This window comes from Crocodylus porosus, unplaced genomic scaffold, assembly GCF_001723895.1.
Source record: "Crocodylus porosus isolate Cpor-Errol unplaced genomic scaffold, CroPor_comp1, whole genome shotgun sequence".
Classification (NCBI taxonomy): Eukaryota; Metazoa; Chordata; order Crocodylia; family Crocodylidae; genus Crocodylus; species Crocodylus porosus.
Window position 1 is genome coordinate 41,165,530 of NW_017728886.1, and position 9,287 is coordinate 41,174,816.

The 9,287-nt window shown below is 44.9% G+C and overlaps 1 protein-coding gene across 9 annotated transcripts in view; it reads left to right on the top strand.

Annotated features, from left to right (window-relative positions):
* Positions 1-9,287, top strand: part of AKAP9 (A-kinase anchoring protein 9) — a 216,142-nt gene that overhangs the window by 61,331 nt on the left and 145,524 nt on the right. The gene's annotated exons all lie outside the window — the stretch shown is intronic.

The following is a 9,287-nucleotide window of genomic DNA, read 5'->3' on the forward strand; positions in this document are numbered from 1 at the left end:
AAGGAAGAATTTCTTTACTGTCCGAGCCCCCAAGGTCTGGAACAGTCTGCCAGCGGAGGTGGTTCAAGCGCCTACATTGAACACCTTCAAGAGTAAATTGGATGCTTATCTTGCTGGGATCCTATGACCCCTGACTTCCTGACTTCCTGCCCTTTGGGCAGGGGGCTGGACTCGATGATCTCCCGAGGTCCCTTCCAGCCCTAATGTCTATGAAATCTACAAAAGAAAATGCCTAGTGGTTGAGCTTCGTGTTGTTATAGCTAGGGTTCTACCCAACTTGAGGTAGTCTTCTACTTTTGGAAAGCTTACTTTCATAAGCCTAGGAGGTAGTTGTTTAGGCGCTGAGAAACCATGATCTGACAGGGACAGGATTGCATGATGAGTGCTTAGTCCTTAAGAGCTTGATCCTAAATGCAGAAGGAAGGTCCATTCTTGCCTGTAGGAAAGGTAGCAAAAGGGCTGGGAGACCCCCCTTGACTTAGTAGGGAAGTCGTGGACCTTCTGAATCTGAAAAGCGAAGCTTATAAGGGATGGAATTTGGGCATTACCACTAAGGAGGATCATGTAGCACTGGCCCATGCCTGTAGGGAGTGGACCAGGAAAGCCAATGCTGAAACAGAACTCAAACTGGCTACAGGAATCAAGGACAATAAAAAGTCCTTCTTCAAATATGTGGGAAATTGAGGGGGAAAAAGACACAAGCAACAGACCCTGGCTAAACCAAATGGAGCAGCTGACAACTGACACCCAGGAAAAAGCTGATCTCCTCCAATGATTACTTTGTGTCAGTTTTCCACCAGCTCAAGGAGATCACCCTGCCTGACAGGACACAGGACTCCCAGGGTAAGGGCGATCATACGCCTGTAATTGGCAAAGATCTTGTGGGGGAACAGCTAGAGGGGCTAGACATTCACAAGTCAGCTGGCCCAGGCAGAATGCACCCAAGAGTGTTAAAAGAATTGGCTGACATCATAGCATAACCAATGGCAAGGATATTTGAGAGCTTGTGGCTCTTGGGAAAGGTTCCTGAAGATTGGAAGTGTGCCAGTGTGGTGCCTATCTTCAAGAAAGGAAGGAAGGAAGATCCAGGGAACAACAGGCCAATCAGCTTGACCTCAGTCCCTGGAAAAATCTTGGAAAAAATTATCAAAGAAACTATCAACAACAGGCTAATGGAAGGCAACATTCTGAGAGAGAGCCAACATGGCTTCAATGCAGGTAGGTCTTGCTTGACCAACGTCATTTCCTTCTATGACCAGGTGATACATCACCTGGACAAAGGAGAAGAGGTTGATGTCATACATTTAGATTTCAAAAAACCTTGACTTGGTCTCCCATAATGTAAGTCCTCATGGTAAAATTGGGCAACTGTGGGCTTGACAAACTTACGGTTCAATGGCTGGGTAACTGGTTCCATGGTCAGACCTGGAGAGTGATAGTTGATGGAACAATCAGTATGGCTCATGGTGACCAGTGGTGTCCCCCAGGGCTACGTTCTCAGACCAGTACTTTTTAATATATTCATAAATTATCTGGATTTGGGTGTCAGAAGTAGACTTGCCAAGTTTGCGGAAGTGCGGTTATTCTAGGGGATAGGCTGGCAATTCATGCTGACCTGGACAGGCTTGCAAGATGAGGGGATCAAAACCTGATGACATTCAACACGGAGAAATGCAAGCTGCAAGCTCCACCTCAGGAGAAAAAACCCACATCATACTTATAGGCTTGGCAGTACTATAGTCACTACCACCACAACTGAAAGAGACTTGGGGGTCATGACTGACCACAAGATAAACATGAGCCAACAATGTGAAAGCAAATAACTCTGGCTTGTGTCTACCGAAGCATTTCAGGCAAGACCCAAGAAGTCATTCTCTCGCTTTACTCAGCCTTGGTGAGGCCACAGCTGGAGTACTGCATCCATTTCTGGGCTCCACACTTTAGAAAGAACGTGGAAAATCTTGAGAGATTCCAGAAGAGAGCCACGTGCATGATTAAAGGTCAAGAGAACAGGCCTTATGAGGAGAGGCATGGGACTCTTCACCTTGGAGAAGTGAAAGCTCAAGGGTGACTTGGTGGCAGCCTATAAGTATATTAGGGTTGTGCACCAGGAACTGGGAGAACATCTGTTTACCAGGGAAGACATGATCTAACAGTCACAAACTGCTGGAAGACTATTTTAAAACTGGATATAAGGACAATGTTCTTTACCGTCTGAGTCTCCAGAGTCAAAAAAGCTCCCTCTCTCCCCCACCCCACCCCAGAAGTGGTGCAAGCACCTACTCTTAATACCTCTACAAAACACTTAGATGGTTATCTTGCTGGAGTGATCTGACCCAAGCTGACCTCCTGCCCTTGGGCAGGGGGCTGGGCCTGATGATCTTGCAGGGTCCCTTCTAGCCCTAGTGTCTATGAAATATATGAGGAGGTGGCCGTTCAATTTCACGGGCAGATCATCTGGCTGGCTGCCACTTCTGCAGGCTGAGCATGGTGGAACTCCCCCCCCACCTCTGATTGGTCATGGGACCCCATTCCTCCCAACAGGTTGCCAGATGTCCCAGAACCACAGCTTAATTACCCTTATTTAAGTCTGTGGAAGCCATTAATCCATGTATTACTAAGCTTTCACTTCTTGGTAAGGATTTTTGGAGGTTTTTTCTGGGTTTTTGTTTTGTGTGGGGGGGGTTGCCTGCGAGCCTGCTGTTTTTTGCAGAACCTGCCATTTTTCACAGTAAACACCTGATTTAGCATTTTCCACAGAAATCATGCTTTCAGCAGGTCCCTAGTTATAGCACTTGAACAAAGATACATTGCAATATAAGTAAAAATACATGGGTTTTGTTACAGTTTCCATAAGATAGGAAAGTGACAAAGCACAAGGACAAAGAACAAGAGCACTAAAGGTTTGATGAATGTATCATGCATCCATCCTGAATGTCTTGGTGAGTGTATCAGTCTTTGTCCAAGTGTGTACTGGTAGCTTTTATGTGGATTGACCTGACTGGTTAGCCATTCCAGGGGTTTTACTGGTTGTTTTGGTTAGGGGAAGAAATTGGTGATGGAATTGGGTATCCTTTTCAGACTATATTGGTTGTATACAAAGAATGTACAGAGATTAGTTCCTCCTTTTTCCCTGAACACAACAGGAATCCAGTGAAAAGAGACAGTTTTTTTTGGTCACAGTTTGAAGTCTCTTTCCATCTGCTACCCTCCTTGACAGCCTTACTTTTTTTCTCAGGGTCACTCCACAAGTGCTTCTCTGACTGCTGATAGGCTTCCTTACTGCTTTCTCCATGTGTTGCTCCTGCTGCTGCTGCTTACATGCATGTGTATAGTGTTACATAAGGCACAAGTTTTCAACCTTTTTTAAAGAAGTATACCCCTGGTGACCCCCTTTTTAATAAGTGTATGCCAGAGCGCTCCAGCTTGCCTTAGGGCACAGTGGGGAACCGTGCCCTGCAACACTTTTCTCCAGGGTGTTTTTATTTGATACCTGGAAATCCACATATCAAATTTTCAGCCTGTGCTGCAAGTATGAGGCACACTCACACTCGTCTAGATGCGCCCATAAAGGTAAAGGTCCAAATAACCTCAGGCTTGAAACTTCCTCTCTCATTTTTAATTCCTTGGCTATTTGAAAAGAGGAAACATGAAATGGTAAATTCAAGGGCCAGTTTCTGCAGCAGCTTAATACTGTGTAGGTCCATCTTGTTTACATCCATCATAAGTTGTTTGTTTTTCTGGATGTAATTTGGCAGTTTAATCCTATAAACAGAATTGTGTTAGTGAAAAAACTAAGAGAACTCTCCATAATGTCAGATTCCCAGCCCCCCTAAAGCAAGACTAGAGGTACAGCACAGCATAGCTCCCTGATACCCATCCCTTGTGCCAGATTGGACTTCTTCTCTGGCCAGATCTGGCCTGTGGGTTGTAGACTGCTGACCCCTGCTGTAGTGTCTTCTCATCTATAGAAAAATGCAATCAAGCCAGTCACCATAGGAACCAGAAAGAAATCTGTGCAGAAACTGCACAGTGGACATAAACATAACTAGTTAATCACAACGTAATTAGTAACCCAGCCACACACACTGAATGGCATGATAAAACAGAAAATAAGTTGCAAGTTAGTACACAAAATACATGTAATAACTTTCATAGATTTTTAGGGTCAGAAGTGACCTATAAGATCATCGAGTCCAACCCCCTGGTCTGGGCAGGAAAAAGTACTGGGGTCAAGTAATCCCATTCAGGGTTGAAGCTGGTTTCCACAATGCCTTAAATTGAATATGTGGCCAGCCAACTAAATTGGGACTCCCAATCTTGGGGACCCATTGGAGTCAAGGGCTCTGTACCCCCAAAGCTGGGAATCCCAATCAGCTGGCTGCTTCTCCCAGCCATTGGGGTACATCAAAGTTGAGGGCTTCTGCAGCTGAGAAGACTGATCAGCTAACTGGCTTGCTACTAGATCCTGGGCTCCCCCTGCACTGGCAATACGACATGATTGGAATCTAAACCACAATCCCACAACTGCACTCCTGTCATGCATGTGTAACTTGCATGTAACTTGGACTGATACTCTTCAATGTCTTCATCAGTGACTTGGACAAGGGAGTGAAGTGTACTCTGTCCATGTTTGCAGATGATACAAAACTGTGGGGAGAAGTGGACACACCGGAGGGCAGGGAACAACTACAGGCAGACCTGGACAGGTTGGACAAATGGGCAGAAAACAATAAAATGCAATTTAACAAGGAGAAATGCAAAGTGCTGCACCTAGGGAGGAAAAATGTCCAGCACACCTACTGCATAGGAAATGACCTGCTCAGTAGCACAGAAGTGGAAAGGGATCTTGGAGTCCTAGTGGATTCCAAGATGGACCTGAGTCATCAGTGTGACGAAGTCATCAGAAAAGCTAACTGCACTTTATCGTGCATCAGCAGATGCATGACAACCAGAACCAAGGAGGTGATACTTCCCCTCTATCAAGTACTGGTCAGACCACAGTTGGAATACTGCATGCAGTTTTGGGCACCACACTTGAAGAGGGATGTGGATAACTTGGAGAGGGTCCAGAGAAGGACCACGCATATGGTTAAGGGCTTGCAGGCCAAGCCCTACGAGGAGAGACTAAGGCACCTGCACCTCTTCAGCCTCCGCAAGAGAAGGTTGAGAGGCAATCCTGTGGCTGCATCATGGGGGTGCAGAAGGGAATTGGTGAGGCTGTACTCACCAAGGTGCCCCTGGAGATCAAGAAATAATGGCCATAAGCTAGCAGAGAGCAGATTTAGACTGGACATTAGGAGGAACTTCTTCACAGTTAGAGTGGCCAAGGTCTGGAATGGGCTCCCAAGGGAGGTGGTGCTCTCCCCTACCCTGGGGGTCTTCAAAAGGAGGTTGAATGGACATCTGGCTGGGGTTATCTGAACCCAGCACTCTTTCCTGTCTATGCATGGGGTCAGACTCGATCTATTGAGGTCACTTCTGACCCTAACATCTATGAATCTATGAACATTATATTTGTGTAGCATGGTAGGAGGTATAATTGTTGGGATTGCAGATCAGATCCCGTTATGCTTTTAATTTGTCTGCCCAAGGGGCTCAGATATTTTCACTACTACCCAACTAGCCAAAATTGAGAAGTAAGTTTGGAATTTTGTAGCTGAAGCTCTTATACAGTATAACCACAGAAATCCAGCATGCTTGGGACTGAGCATGAAAGTTCCTTGGTCTCTCTTTGTCAGTTTCCTTCCTTGTAGCATTTCCTCTGAAGAATGAGGTTTAAAAATATATTGATTAGGGACAGTCCTATATAGATGTCTAAATATTAGCATAATGGATGCTGTTTGCATAAATGCTAGAGATTGCTTCCCTATAAAATACCTTTTCAGATGTCTTCTGTTCTATACTGTTTGGCTAGGGACATAAACTGATTTAAGTGATCAGAAACTCATTTAAACCTATAACAGAACAGAAGCTCAGTGCACATAAACCAGTTTCAAATGGCTGAAACTGGTTTAAGATAAACCTGGTTGAATGTAGTATTCACACTTAACTCATTTGACCCAGATCAGTTTATGAAACTTCTGATTCAGACCCCTTCCCAGTTCATGTTAAATCACAGTCCCCCCAGCATGCTTTCCAGCCCTGGGCTGGGCTGGGCTGTCTGCTCCAGAAAGTAGGGCTGGCCCTGCCCCTTTGCTCCCTACCTGGAGCAGTGAGGGCTGGCTGAAAAGAGGGTGGGGGGGCAAGCCCCACTGGGGTTGCAGCTCAGTCTGCAGTGGGGGGAGGGACTGTCCCCCACCAAACAAGCCCTGACTGGGGTCTGGGACCAGTTAGGGCCCTTCCCCATCTCAAATTTACTGCTGGCTGCAACTGTGGATTAGAAATCCCAGACGCACCTGGAAGCAGGAAGAAGTGATGAGTAACACTGCAGAGTCCTGCTGCTTGAATTTTGGACAGCAAATCCCAGAGATCTCTGGGGCATCAGGAAGAAGTGAGCACAACCAGGAAGCCATGCTCTAGCACCCCACAGCATCTGGCTTGGGGCACTACAGACATGTGGGTGCATTTCCTGTATTAGATAAATGTCTATTCACTTCTGTTTCAATTTAATCTGTGCAGTTTAGACTAACTTGCAAAGACTGAATCAATTCAGCCTCAGGCTTTTTGACTATCTGTACCTAGCCCCTATCATCTGCCAACCTGTCAGTGATTTAAAAACTTAATTAGAATAATTGGCAAAACCCCCATTATCTTGAATTACTAAAAAAGAATGGCTTGTACACAGATCATGCAGAAAGATATTTCACTGCCTTGAAGCCAGATGTGGGGAAATTACTCTTTCCCTAGAAATTATGCAGCGCGCAGCTTGAATAATAAGAAAAATCCAGACTCTGAGCGTAAGGTTTGAGCAGGACAAAAACCTATATCAAATTGCACAAATACACAGAGAGAGAGTCAAAGAATGATTTAGCTTACATAATCCTAGATGAGACTTGTATTTTGTTACTAACCAGTTACATATTTTTGGAAAAGAAAATCTCTACTTCTACCTTAAACCAGAACCTAATGGTTCAGGAAAAGCTACACAGAAATTAGTGATACATTTTGACTGAGAAGTATTGGAAATGGAGGTTACCATATGTCCAGGTTTTTCCAAACATGCCCTCTTTTTTGGTACCCTGTGCTGCGTCCAAATGGGTTTTGTAAATGTAAGGGAAAAGTCCAGGATTTCCTCCCCTGGTCTGTTTTCAACATGGCACCCCCTAGGGAGAACTACGGTTCCCAGAATACCTAGCACGACACCTGCACAGTTGGGAGCAGAGTTAGCAATTTTGCTTTGCTCTGCTTGTGGGAGCAGGGAGAGGGCTGTCGGAGGTAGCAGGAAGTGCAGAGGGTTGGGAGTGAGGGGCACTAGCAGGGCTGGATGCAGCAGGAGGCTGTAGGTCCCGAGTGCGGGGTACCAGCGGTGCTGGGGGGTCAGGGGTCTGCAGGTTGGAAGTGAGGGGCATCAGCAGGGCTAGGGGGCCAGGAAGCTACAGGTCATGAGTGAGGGGCACCAGCAGGGCTGGTGGGGCAGGGGCCTGCAGGTCAGGAGTGAGGCACTGTCAGGGCTGGGGGGGCAGAAGGCTATGGATTGGGAATGAGGGGCATCAGCAGGGCCGGGGGAGGGGTGCAGGGGCTGCAGATCAGGATTGAGGGGAATGGGGGAGTGACTGTGGTTTGGGTGTGCAGGTCACTGGCAGTGTCAGGAGGCTGTGGGTCAGGAGTAAAGGGCACCAGCAGGGAGTGGGGGGCAGGGTACTGCTTTTTGGGAATGAGGTGTGCTGGCAGGGCTGGAGTCAGTAGGTTTGGAGTGAGGGGCAGCAGCAGCAGCGCTGGGGGAGGGCACTGACATGTCACGGCCCCCCCACCACCATATTTTCCCCCTGCTCCCTCCACCTTCAAGTGTTGTCTTTTTGGACCTGGCAATATGGTAACCCTAGCATCTGTCAATTCCCTTCAAAACCTCCAAGTCAGTGGTAACCTATATTCTGTCAAAAAGGGGTGGAATAGAGGCAGATAAATTGAAAAGTTATTTATGCTGTTGTACTTGTCGGCAGAACTATGTATTTAAACTGGGTACAGTAAAATATACTAGATGATTATGAACTTGGTTAAGAATCCTAACTGGATTATCTGGAATGTACCAGAGAGAGAGGGTTCAGAACCCTAATATGTGACCAGATTAGCTCAAAATATTAGGTTGCTAAAGCTAATAACTTTTACTCTTGAAAACCCCAGTTGAGAGACTTCTGACTATCTAGTGCTGTGATTAGTAAGACAAGATTCTTTGGGTAAATCTGTTATATTTTATTAAACCAACCTGAAGAAGAAATTTTCCAACTATTTGAGCTGTTCTAAGAAAAGAGATCAGATTTATCCAAAGAACCTTGTCTACCCATGTCCTTAGACCAACATGGCTACATACCCATGGTTAGTAAGGGCATTGTTAACTTAATAGCATTTATACAAATTTACCACGGATTTACCACATACTGTAGGTTAGTCCCATCTTTGTCCCAGGTGCCCATGGATATTTACAATAGTATTAGAAATGGGTATGTTTATCTGTAGTCATATTTTTTTGACATGAAGGAAGATGCATAGGATTCAGGTTTGATGCATAAGGTGTAAATTAACTTTTTAAGACTTGGGCCATGGACAGACATTTGTAGGACTACAAACATATTTGCAGATTGCCCTAGCCTTGTGCATCACCCCCATAGGCAATGAAGTTCTACTGATTGTCTTGATTTGTTTTTTGATGACTAGATACCTAGTCATTCTTCATGAATGCAAACCACACCTCTTGAGAGAGTTCTCCATTGGAAACTCCATGAAGGGAACCTCATGAAAAGGTTCTGTAATATTATTTACATAAATTAGGGGGAAAATAGTTGAGAAGTGCTAAGTGAGAAAGTGATTCTTAGTTGTGCATTAAATAATGTCATAATCTGTTAATGAGACTGCCAAATATTTTAAAAGAAAAGACATAATATTAAAAGATAAAGAAGTTCATTCTGGTTTTATTTTTCAGAACAAGATGAAATATATTTTCAGGCCACTGTGTCCAGATTTTTCATATTTTATATAAAAGTTGTTTTATATTTTGTAAAACAAGTTTAAATTCAAGTCAGTATGATTTAAATGGTATTGAATGGGTATTGAACCCTGCGTAAAGTATTCCCCTTCTGGTAATTTCTGCTTGCATGGTATCCTTTTCATACACACTTTTAAATTATTTA